The sequence below is a fragment of the Bos indicus genome, chromosome 22, assembly GCF_029378745.1.
Source record: "Bos indicus isolate NIAB-ARS_2022 breed Sahiwal x Tharparkar chromosome 22, NIAB-ARS_B.indTharparkar_mat_pri_1.0, whole genome shotgun sequence".
Lineage (NCBI taxonomy): Eukaryota > Metazoa > Chordata > Mammalia > Artiodactyla > Bovidae > Bos > Bos indicus.
This window is the reverse complement of record NC_091781.1, coordinates 30,066,502-30,079,986: the sequence shown is the minus strand read 5'-3', so window position 1 is coordinate 30,079,986 and position 13,485 is coordinate 30,066,502. Positions and strand designations below refer to the sequence as shown.

Sequence of the window (13,485 nt, the reverse complement as noted above, 5' to 3'; positions counted from 1 at the left end):
GATTTGGACTTCTGAGATACAACATGCAGAACTGTTCACACTCAATTTACACCCAATACAAAGAACATGAAATATAAGCCCCAAAATGAAAAATACCAACAAAGTCCAACGGAATTCAGCAGAACTTTGAAAATGCTTTTCTTTTTTTTCCCCTCTGCTTCATCTTAAATTACATTCTCCAAAAAATAAGTTTGTTCCACTTATTTTAATATGTGATATCTGGACTCAGATATCATGACTCTGAAATCAGCCCCAAACCCTTTGGACCCAAGTCCAAAGAAGAAATAAGGGTACAGCAGTTCACTGTTATACCTATAAAAAGGCATTTTATTAATTTTAGTTCTGCTAACACTTAAGGCAATATATAAGTCAGAAAAACGTATAGGCAGACATATTAGCCCCACTGCCACCAAAAACAAACAAAGTGAAAACAGAGAGGACTAATGTATAAACCCCCACTTATTCACACTCCCTAGGCTGTTACTGTGCCCAGAGGTGCCATTTACAGACTCTCATCACATGCAGATCCTGCACTAGAGCACAAAGTACCACCATCACCACCCACAGCCACATGCAGTGTGCACGTCAGTGGGCAAAAAGGAGATTCTCTTTTTGTATTTCTATTTCACAGACAGGAAAACCAAGACTCAGAGTAACTTACAAAGTAACTTACAAAAAGGTCAGAGGATAATAAGTAGCTGAATCAAGATTTAAACCCAGTCCCTGGCACCAGAGCCTATGCTTGCAACTACTATATAAATGTTGGTCTCCACTGCAGCTAACAAGCTAACCATGTAAGCAAAGCTCATTGCTTCTCACAAGATCTTTATGAAGTAGATACTGTTCTGTAATAGAAGATGAATAGACAGAACTGGATTAAGTAACTTACCCAAAGACACACAGTCAATAAGTGTCAGAACTAGGATGCTGAACTATGAGCTTTTAAACCGTCTCTAACACTAGGCCCTTAAATGTATTTCACTTTACCTTCAGACGGTATAGACATGGAGAAAAAGCAGCCATTTGGAGGGAAAAACAATGGGTTTCCACTTGAGATCTTAACCAAGATTATCTCATATGCCCTTTCTCCAATACTGTCAAAAAGTTGTTGTAAAATCTTAAGTAGCAAAACTTTAAAGACACAAAGTAGCATGAAACTGCCCCAGCACTCAAGGCCTTGTTCTACCAGAAGATGGGACTCACAGATACAACTCATGTATAACTGTCTACCACCGAATAAAACTAAGAAGAACAAAAGGTACCCAATCTAGATTTCTTACATATGTGTTAATATGGCACAGAAAAGGAAAAAAAAAGGTGGGGGGAGGTACAATCTGCTTGTAGGATGTATATTAAATCAACCTTAAAAATGCACTCCAATATACGTCAGGTGCAGACAGGTGCTGTTTGATTCCACTTATATGATGTATCAAGAATAGTCAAATCAAATTCAGAGTCAGAAAGTACACTGGTAGATGCAAGGGGCCAAGAGGTGGACGTGAGAAAAGGAACTGAAAAGTTAGTGTTTAATAGGCATGGAGTTTCAGTTTGCAAAGGTGAAAAATTCGAGAGATGGATGATGGCGAGAGTTGCACAACAATGACAATGTGAATGTACTTAGTGCCAATGAATTGTATAAATATGGTTAAAATAGTATGTTTCATGTTATGTAACTTCAACCACAACAAAAAATATATTTTAATTAAAAAAAAATACCAACCTAAAATGTCCAAAACTTACCATCCTGTCCGGAAGGAAAACTGTTAACCAAATTATGGTTTAGACCAGTGATCATTTGGGGAGCTGGGGAGTGTGGTATTTGGGACTGTGTGGGAGTATTTTGGTTGCCACAGTGACTGGTGGGCATCAAAACACTAAACACCCTGCTACGAGGTATGGCAAACACAAAAAAATCTTTTATGTCTCTAACAGTGATCTCCACACAGGCAGGAAACTGGTTTTACTCATTTCAAAAATACAGAACAGGCTCCAACCCCTAGAAGATACCTCAAAAAATATCTGTGCAGTGACTAGATCATATAATAAGACAGTCAATAAAGAATAATTATCATAAATATAATATGGCAGCATGGTAACAGTTACCATGAAGAAAAAGCAAGATAGAAGGTTACAAGCACAAGATGATTGCAACTATACATTTAAATTCTGCATTCAGAAAAGACTAGAAGGAAATATACTAAAATAGTCAAGACTAGAAGGACAGTAGGTAGGGACAGTGGGAATCTCATTCATTCATTCATGCACGTCATTAAGATGATGAGGCATTTGGATACCTTAAGAGATTCATAGTTACTCCCACCGTTTACCACTTCATGAATTTCTTCACTTTGACATTACTGCCCCAGTCAAACTCCCCACCTGTCACTGTCCCCATCCCCTCCCTGGAGCAGGTCGCACCTGGTAGAAGCCAGAGCCCCAGAGCCCCTCAGGGCTTGCCCCCCTTCCCTTGTCTCACCAGGTCAGTGAAAAACTGATCAGACTATGCTTAAACAAATGGAAGGATATGCTTAAATGTTCATTTTTATTTTTTCACACCAGTGAGAGAATTAGTGATATTCCTCTCTATTGCTTAAGTGGGACATAATCTATGATTTAAAAAAAAAACAAACAAACAAACAGAAAAGTTCAATCATTTTTAGTTGGCCAAAAGATACCTAGAATTAAGAATACTGGAACACAATAACCCCTAAATAAAAATATAGCCCAGAGTGTGATAGTGTTTCTGAAGAAAGATAAATTAAGGTTGTCCTCTGGGTATTTCTAGATTTTTTTCACCTTCACCTCCAAATCAGAGTACTCCAAATTAAAGTCAAAAGTTTACAGCCCTGGCCTACAAAAATCTTCCTCACTGAATTTCCCATCACTGATAAGCACACTGTTATCCTATGTCAGGCAAGCTCAAAGTTTGAAGACAATTTTTTCTTTTCCACCTCATGCCTCCCATCCCCAACATTTCCCTTATCTTCCTAGCCTTTGATCCAACGTCTATACCATCTGTCCCTACCCCTTCTATTCCCAACATTCAGTTCAGTTCAGTTCAGTCACTCAGTCGTGTCTGACTCTTTGCGACCCCATGAATTGCAGCACGCCAGGCCTCCCTGTCCATCACCAACTCCTGGAGTTTACCCAAACTCATGTGTATCAAGTCGGTGATGCCATCCAGCCATCTCATCCTCTGTCGTCCCCTTCTCCTCCTGCCCCCAATCCCTCCCAGCATTAGGGTCTTTTCCAATGAGTCAACTCTTTGCATGAGGTGGCCAAAGTATTGGAGTTCCAGCTTTAGCATCAGTCCTTCCAAAGAACACCCAGGACTGATCTCCTTTAGAATGGACTGGTTGGATCTCCTTGCAGTCCAAGGGACTCTCAAGAGTCTTCTCCAACACCACAGTTCAAAAGCATCAATTCTTCGGCGCTCAGCTTTCTTCACAGTCCAACTCTCACATCCATACATGACTACTGGAAAAACCATAGCCTTGACTAGACGGACCTTTGTTGGCAAAGTAATGTCTCTGCTTTTGAATATGCTATATAGGTGGGTCATAACTTTCCTTCCAAGGAGTAAGCGTCTTTTAATTTCATGGCTGCAATCACCATCTGAAGTGATTTTGGAGCCCCCAAAAATAAAGTCTGACACTGTTTCCACTGTTTCCCATCTAATTCCCATGAAGTGATGGGCCCAGATGCCATGATCCCAACATTAGTAACCAATTTCAAGATTTCTCTCTGCTGAAAGCTGCCATCATGTTTTCCTACATTTCCCCCACAAAGGGCAGTCAGTTTCCCACTATGTGTAAGCAACTCCCAATATTTTTATTAAGCTAAGGTAAGTAAAACACAGTGCAAAATCCTCAGTAGAAGTAGCAGCAGTGATTTTTTAAGGCAATGATCAGTACACAAACTTTGATCTTAAACATTTCTACCAAAAACTACCTTAATGGCAGTGGAGGAAAGAGGGAAGATGGCTCAAGTCCACTTATGAAAAAGGTGGGGAATCTGGGAGCACAAATCAAAGGGGACTTAAGTATGGAGGAATGTCACTGTGAACATTCAAAACCTTGTACTATATGCCAACATAAATTTGGCCATTTAAAATGTTAAAATGATGTCTTTTCCCACAGAAGTCTTTAGGGGGAAAGTGCCCGTGCATCACAGTATGCCAGAGTAAATTATTCTATGATTTAGCAAGATCCCAACTACCGTGACATAAGCCTAACGGTGTATACATACTAGTTTGAGATTTACAGGTCTCCATGACAAAACAGAAGATAACTTTTAAAAATAGATTATCTGCTAGTATCTGATGTCAAACATCAGTAGTTTGATAACTATTTGATTCTTCAGCTAATGTCAGTACAGTGTACCTAGAATTAAAATGATGGAATGAGGTTTTATGACAATCAGATTATAATCCATGAGGGAATATTTATTGTGGTGCTGCATTTACAGCAGATGAAATGAATGGATTAATTTGAAAAGCATTCTGTCTCACTACTCTGACTAAATAAATTACTGAAATCAATTAGTTGTCTTTTTAGACAATAAATGGATGAAAATAAATTAGTACTTTTTTAGACTTGAAAAACATCTGAAACAACATTTTACTCCCTTTTTAAGGAAGGAATTCCTCAAAGATTGATGCTTTTAGAAATATGGAACTTACATGTTACAGAACATGCAAGTTCTATAGCATGTGCATGCTAAGTTGCTTCAGTCGTGTCCAACTCTGTGCAGCCCTATGGACTGTAGTCAGACAGGTTCCTCTATCTATGGGATACCCCAGGCAAGAATATCTGAGGAGTGGATTGCCATTTCCTCCTCCAGGAGATCTTGCAGACTCAGGGATTGAATCCATGTCTCTAATGTCTCCTGCATTGGTAGCCAGGTTCTTTACCACTAGCGCCACCCAGAAACTCTACAGCATATACGTTCTCTAACACAGGTATCCAAAGGAAACATAAAGTGAACCACATCAGTTCAGTTCAGTCGCAGGGTCATATCCGACTCTGTGACCCCATGGACTGCAGAACGCCAGGCTTCCTTGTCCATCACCAACTACCAGAGCCTACTCAAACTCATGTCCATCACGTCAGTGATGCCATCCAACCATCTCATCCTCTCTTGTCCCCTTCTCCGCCCGCCTTCAATCTTTCCCAGCATCAGGGTCTTTTCCAATGAGTTGGTTCTTCGCATCAGATGGTCAAAGTATCGGAGTTTCAGCTTCAGCATCAGTCCTTTCAATGAATATTCAGGACTGATTTTCTTTAGGATTGACTGGCTGGATCTCCTTGCAGTCCAAGGGACTCTCAAGTCTTCTCCAACACCACGGACTTTTGTTGGTAAAGTAACGTCTCTGCTTTTTAATATGCTGTCTAGGTTGGTCATAGCTTTTCTTCCAAGGAGCAAGTATCTTTTAATTTCATGGCTGCAATCACCATCTGCAGTGATCCTGGAGCCCCCAAAAATAAACTCTCTCACTGTTTCCATTGTTTCCCCATCTATTTGCCATGAAGTGATGGGATCAGATGCCATGATCTTAGTTTTCTGAATACTGAGTTTTAAGCCAACTTTTTCCACTTTCCTCTTTCACTTTCATCAAGAGGCTCTTTAGTTCTTCTTCGCTTTCTGCCATAAGGGTGGTGTCATCTGCATATCTGAGGTTATTGATATTTCTCCCAGCAATCTTGATTCCAGCTTGTGCTTCATCCAGCCCAGCATTTTGCATGAGGTACTCTGCATATAGGTTAAATAAGTAGGGTGACAATATACAGCCTTGACGTACTCCTTTCCTGATTTGGAACCAGTCTGTTGTTCCATGTCCAGTTCTAACTGTTGCTTCTTGACCTGCATACAGATTTCTCAGGAGGCAGGCCAGGTGGCCCAGTATTCCCATCTTTTGAAGAATTTTCCACAGTTTATTGTGATAAACACAGCCAAAGGCTTTGGTGTAATCAATAAAGAAAAGTACATATTTTTCTGGAACTCTCTTGCTTTTTCAGTGATCAAATAGATGTTGGAGATTTGATCTCTGGTTTCTTTGCCTTTTCTAAATCCAGCTTGAACATCTGGAAGTTCACGGTTCATGTACTGTTGAAGCCTGGCTTAGAGAATTTTGAGCATTACTTTGCTGGCGTGTGAGATAAGTGCAATTGTGTGGTAGTTTGAACATTCTTTGGCATTTCCTTTCTTTGAGATTAGAATGAAAACTGACCTTTTCCAGTCCTGTGGCCACTGCTGAGTTTTCCAAATTTGCTGGCATATTGAGTGCAGCACTTTCACAGCATCATCTTTTAGGATGTGAAATAGCTCAATTGGAATTCCATCACCTCCACTAGCTTTGTTCATAGTGATGTTTCCTAAGGCCCACTTGACTTTGAATTCCAGGATGTCTGGCTCTAAGTAAGGGGCATGAAGATATTTTTTGTGTATTTCTTCTGTGTATTCCTGCACCTCTTCTTAGTATCTTCTGATTCTGTTAAAGTGAAAGGTGAAAGTGAAGTCGCTCAGTCGTGTCCGACTCTTTGCGACCCTGTGGACTGTAGCCCACCAGGCTCCTCCGTCCATAGGATTTTCCAGGCAAGAATACTGGAGTGGGTCCATACCATTCCTGTTCTTTATTTGTGCTCATCTTTGCATGAAATGTTCCCTTGGCATCTCTAATTTTCTTGAAGAGATTTCTAGTCTTTCCCATTCTACTGTTTTCCTCTATCTCTTTGCATTGATCCCTGAGGAAGTCTTTCTTATCTCTCCTTGCTCTTCTTTGGAGTCCAAAATAGAGTCTAAAATGCAGTACTTGGATGCAATCTCAAAAATGACACAATGGTCTCTGTTCGTTTCCAAGGCAACCATTCAATACCACAGTAATCCAAGTCTATGCCCTGACCAGTATTGCTGAAGAAGCTGAAGTTGAACAGTTCTATAAAGACCTACAAGACCCTGTAGAACTAACACCCAAAAAAGATGTCCTTTTCATTATAGGGGACTGAAATGCAAAAGTCAGAAGTCAAGAGATACCTGGAGTAGCAGGCAAATCTGGCCTTGTAGTACAAAACGAAGCAGGCCAAAGACTAACAGAGTTTTGCCAAGAGAATGCACTGGTCATAGCAAATATCCTCTTGCTACAACACAAGAGAAGACTCCACACATCGACATCACCAGATGGTCAATACTGAAATCAGACTGATTATATTTTTGCAGCCAAAGATGGAGAAGCTCTATACAGTCAGCAAAAACAAGACCAGGAGCTGACGGTAGCTCAGCTCATGAACTCATTGCCAAATTCAGACTTAAATTGAAGAAAGTAGGGAAAACCACTAGACCATTCAGGTATGACCTAAATCTAATCCCTTACACTTATCCAGTGGAAGTGACAAACAGATCAAGGGATTAGATCTAATAGACAGAGTGCCTGAGGAACTATGGACGGAGGTTCATGACATTGTACAGGAGGCAGTGATCAAGACCATCCCCAAGAAAAAGAAATGCAAAAAGGCAAAATGGTTGTCTGAGGAGGCCTTCCAAATAACTTAGAAAAGAAGAAAAGGGAAAGGGAAAGGAGAAAAGGAAAGATATACCCATTTGAATGCATAGTTCCAAAGAATAGCAAGGAGAAATAAGAAAGCCTTCCTCAGAGATCAATGCAAAGAATCAGAGGAAAACAATAGGGAACCACATATGTAATCTCTAATTTTCCAGTTAGCCATATTAAAAAAATAAGAAGAAACAGATAATATTAATTTTAATGATATATTTTATGTAATCCAGTATATCCAAAATATTTTATCACTTCAACATGCAATCAGTTTCTTTGAAATTCACTGTGTTTTGTACACTTCAGTTCAGTCGCTCAGTCGTGTCTGACTCTTTGCGACCCCATGAATTGCAGCACGCCAGGCCTCCCTGTCCATCACCAACTCCTGGAGTTTACCCAAACTCATGTGTATCAAGTCGGTGATGCCATCCAGCCATCTCATCCTCTGTCGTCCCCTTCTCCTCCTGCCCCCAATCCCTCCCAGCATCAGGGTCTTTTCCAATGAGTCAACTTTTCACATGAGGTGGCCAAAGTATTAGGGTTTCAGCTTTAGCATCAGTCCTTCCAAAGAACACCCAGGACTGATTTCCTTTAGAATGGACTGGTTGGATGTCCTTGCAGTCCAAGGGACTGTCAGGAGTCTTCTCCGACACCACAGTTCAAAAGCATCAATTCTTCGGTGCTCAGCTTTCTTCACAGTCCAACTCTCACATCCATACATGACTACTGGAAAAACCATAGCCTTGACTAGACGGACCTTTGTTGGCAAAGTAATGTCTCTGCTTTTGAATATGCTGTCTAGGTTGGTCATAACCCTCCTTCCAAAGAGTAAGCCTCTTTTAATTTCATGGCTGTAATCCCCATCTGCAGTGACTTTGGAGCCCCCAAAAATAAAGTCAGCCACTGTTTCCACTGTTTCCCCATCCATTTCCCATGAAGTGATGGGACCAGATGCCATGACCTTCGTTTTCTGAATGTTGAGCTTTAAGCCAACTTCTTCACTCTCCTCTTTCACTCTCATCAAGCGGCTTTTTAGTTCCTCTTCACTTTCTGCTATAGGGTGGTGTCATCTGCATATCTGAGGTTATTGATATTTCTCCCAGCAATCTTGATTCCAGCTTGTGTTTCTTCCAACCCAGCATTTCTCATGTTGTACTCTGTATAGAAGTTAAATAAGCAGGGTGACGATATACAGCCTTGATGTACTCCTTTTCCTATTTGGAACCAGTCTGTTGTTCCATGTCCAGTTCTAACTGTTGCTTCCTGACGTGCATACAGGTTTCTCAAGAGGCAAGTCAGGTGGTCTGGTATTCCCATCTCTTTCAGAATTTTCCACAGTTTATTGTGATCCACACAGTCAAAGGCTTTGGCATAGTCACTTAGTCCGTCTCTACTCAGACAAGCCACAGCTATACTTCATGTGCCCAGCAGTCACAGTAGGCTAGTGCTAGATGCTGGAAAGTACAATTCCAGACAACCATATTACCATGTCCCACACACACACACAAAAAAACAATTTCCCAAAGAAATTCTTATCTGATTCTGTTTTAAAAAACTATCAATATTGTCCAGATTGATAATATTTCTACATGGACATAGACAGTCTTAACCAAATCTAGATGGGAGTTCCAAGGAATTTCTCTATCAAGTACACATATTTCACCTCCAATATTCTAAGTGCCTGCCTAAATTCTATACAGAATCAGCACTCATTAATCTGTTCTGTTCGTTGTAAACTTAAGGTTCCTGTCCTTTGGTCTTTTCACATTTCACAGTTCAAAAAAAAGATTAAGTATATGACATTCCTGGGGTATCACATAGGTTTAAGAATGTTTCATTAAGGAATTATTCAGTCTAAAGGAAAATTATTGACACATCTCATTTCCCTGTTGCTCTTGGAAAGTGACACCTCTGATTTCTACCAAGGACTGAAGATAAGGGCACTGATGCACCACCAGACCCCTGAGCCAGCGCTGTAGGGACACTTTCCTCCCGATGGTCTCCACCACCTTTCTTCCTGTTGAGTTTGGGGCACGGTGAGGGTGTGACACAGCGCCCGCCCCCACCCCGGGCAGGGGGAACCTCAGAGAAACAGAGTAAGATGCTGCATTTCTCCCCCAGCTAATAAGTACGGTCAAGTTCAAGGAGCTGGATGCGTCCTTAGTCCAGTAACATTCTCAAATTCTGAACACTTAAATCCCTTCTCATTTCCATAGAACTTTTGCTTCCAAGTTCGTTTCTAAAAAGCTCCAAGAAACTGTAAAACTCTCATAATCAAATGCAATTGAACCATCATAAAATAAAAACTCTGAGACTTGTGTGTAAGCTGTCAGGACTTGGCTCATTATTCTCATTTACTTAATAAAACACACTTTTAAAATAACTCTCTATTCATATATTTATAGTAAAAATATAACTTTTTTGATTTAAATAATTACCTCAACAAAAACTATTTGGAAATATACAAATCATACAACCTAAAAACAGAGAATCATTACTAACACCCTAATGCTATTTCTCTTGTAGTATTTATTTAGCCTTGCATGCATAATGTTGATTTGAATATTAGTGAAAAGGCCGATTCAGGTAACCATGACACCTCCAAAATAGGCACAAGCAATAAACATGACTGAAATCCTGTCAGATTATTCAAGTGAAATCAGAAAACTAATTTCTAATATTGAAAATCTGTATCCATACATAAAGTACTAACTGAAACAGATCTTCAGAATGAAATTTCCCCAAATGATTAAAGTAAAATGTGAAACCTCACAGTTTATACAAGACAAGAAACATTTGGCTGCAAATGGTTTTATAATTTTGCTAATTAAAAATTATCCCATTTTCACTTTGGATTCCTCGTGTAACAGAAACAGGAATAACCTTACCATGCCAGAAACACAAGCAAATGATTAAAGTTCTGCTCTCAAAAAAATCTTTAAAAGTTGGCAAAACATTTCATTAGGCTACAAATCAAAATCCGTCTGTCCTTGACATCTCTTTAATGCCTTCCAGATTCCACATCTACTTTTTTTAATCACTCACTGAATTACTCAGAAATTAAAATAAGTTAAAAATACAACTCATCTTGGACCTTCAGAAAAGTCTCCTGATATGGTACAATCTCCATGTCCCTCCACAAGTGCCAGGGACCCCTAATAACATCAACTGATTTATGCAAAGTATTCAGCAAATTTCACAATGAGAAACAACATATAATATTCCCAGAATCATTCCTTCATCAATAAATCTGCTACATGTGAAGAATATAAATAAATACTAAAAGGGGGCCATCGTGAACTCTCTTCTAAAGTTTGCCAAGTGGAAATGGGTACAACTATGAATAAAAATAAAATCATTTTCAAGCTTCCAAGGTGTTACCAACAAAATATGCTTAGAAAAAGAAGAATTCGAGTTGCAAGGGGTTTGAATGACGAACATGTATCTCTCTGAAGAGCTAATGAAGGCAATGTTTACAACGCACACTTATTTATTGATGCTTCCCTTCCCTGAGCCCTCCATGTGCCATGGAGTCAGTGTGCATTAATGGCACTGAAAGCCAGAGAACCTTCCAACTGCGAGTTGCAGCAGTCACTGTGTCAGTGGAAACAATGAATCACAGGCGCTCAACCTGGGATGCCTTGTGGCAGCACCTTACATGTGTCACCGATGTGTCATGTGACATGGCTGTTGCCATGGTGAGGCTCCATGTTCAGGAAATGTGTTAAGTCTTGTAGGAGGCACCCAGCCATCCCCCAAGTTACCCATGCCCATGAGTGTATTTTGAAATCTTTCTACTGCCGATAACATTGTGATTGGCTTCCTCTCTGGGAGTCTTGTGGGAAGAAGGGGAGGGGGAGAAAGTCATTTGGGAAAAGCCAAGAGCAAAAGAAGTATTCCATCCCCAGTGTCTGCATGTGTAGGCTCAAGCCCATTCAGAATAGCAGTATCTTTAAAAATAATTTGACAGTTTTGATAGAATAAAAGTAGACTCGCCCCACAAAGGGAGCTAATTTTTATGTTACTTGTATCCTTCCCATGCATTACAATGGATAAAGCAAAAGACACCCAAAATGACACAATTACTTAAGCAGGTTAGAAAACTATATGGATTAAGGCTATATGGATGAATAATTCTTATCATACTAACCAAAAAATCCTTGTTTTGTTTTTTTTTAAACAAGCTTCCAACTTGACCCTGACGCTACTTTTGTAGTCTGAAAACAGGAATAAAACTCAACAGACTCATAGCCATGAGAATTAAATAATCTACTGCAACTAGAGGACTGAGTGGAATAGCTGGCACATAGTAGGCCCACAATAAGCTGCTCCTGCAGTCACTACAACCATCATTACTCCCATTGCTCCTATACAGCCACCTGGCTCAGAACAAAGGGAAGCCGATACTGACTTTCAAGGTTATGATTCTTGAGCATTAATTCCTTTACCTTGCAGCTTCCCATGTTTGGGATTTAAGACGCAAATTAAGAAAAGTCAAAATGTTTCCAAAAGATAAAGACATTTTTGTGGAAAAGAGGCTCTATTAGGTGAATTTCACATAAATGTAGACACATAACAAAAAATACACCTCTGTGGCTATCGCTGACTTGAGAAACAACCCAGATGGCTACAGGATGCTTAAAACCAAACGAGAGAGGAATAGCAGAAGAAGCAAAGGATTTTAGCCAGAAGACTAAGAAAGGATCTGTTAACTATTTGAAGATATTTGATGGATTGTCACATAGAAGAAATGGGTTTCATAGAATTTCAAAGCACCAAAAGATTAAGTGGGATGCCTGTGAGTAGTAGATTTTAGTCCAGTGGAAGAAACAACTTCCTAGTCCTAAATACTGGTCAATAATAAAATGGGCTATCTGAAGGACAGAAGTTTACCATCCCAGAGTTACTCAAATAGGCTGGATGTTCATGTAGAACCAATATGGCCTCAAAGATGTGAGGCATGCATGTGGACAGCAACGGGCTTTTTACTATTTCTGTGAATACTAAAAGTCTAGGACTCTCTGAATGTGTATGATGTGTATCACCGATGGGCACAGATACACATAAAAATCCACACAGCAGAGACACTCCAGAAAGACAATGGCAAATCTGCTGTAATGATCTCAAGCCACATATTTTACTTGGGAAATACTTTAGTGCTAATAGCTAACTAAATTGTTCCCTGAAAATCACTACACGCCAACTCTTTGAACAACTTATGTGTATTAACTCATCTAATCCACAATAATTTATGAATTATGATAGATACTACTAATATTCACATTTTAAAGATCAGGAAACTGAGGCCCAGAGCAATGTAAGTTACCCATGTATATACTGATAACAAGCATACAGAGCCAGGATGCAAATCTGGCTAATATCCAGTGTTCTTAATTGCCATGTTCCATACTATATTATACATTAAAGGTTCTAGGTCTTGGTTCTGGATCCTGAAATATGTTTATTTTTCATTTAACAACAACAGCAGCAACAACAAAAAACAGAAACTATTTCCAAGGCTTTCAACATAATTCTACCTTTGTTCTATTCTCTTGCCTACTTTCTCCCTTTTTTTTTAATTACATTTAGGTAAAAACATTTGCTTCTTAGAGGTACATCATCCTTTCCAGATGTTTATTCCCCAACTAAAACAACAATACTTTGGTTCATAAGTGATGGCTTGCTAAAAACCAGAAACCCATTCCCTTTCACATCCCAGTAAGTTGAATCATGATATTTGAGAAAGAAATAATCCTCTACATTATTCTTCTTGAATAATATTCTTGAAAAATATCCATGTTCATTTCTCTTCTCTGGTCCCACATATTCTCTGACTTGATGCTGTGTTTGTTATACCCTGGCCTCCATGCTATGAAAAAGGCCCACTAAACGAACCTTCTCTTCCTCACAGTTTGCCTAGCCTTGACTCGCCAACC

The 13,485-nt window shown here is 39.6% G+C and overlaps 1 protein-coding gene across 12 annotated transcripts in view; it reads right to left on the bottom strand.

Moving 5' to 3' along the window:
* FOXP1 (forkhead box P1) overlaps positions 1-13,485 on the bottom strand; it is a 625,482-nt gene that overhangs the window by 506,798 nt on the left and 105,199 nt on the right. The window lies entirely within an intron of this gene.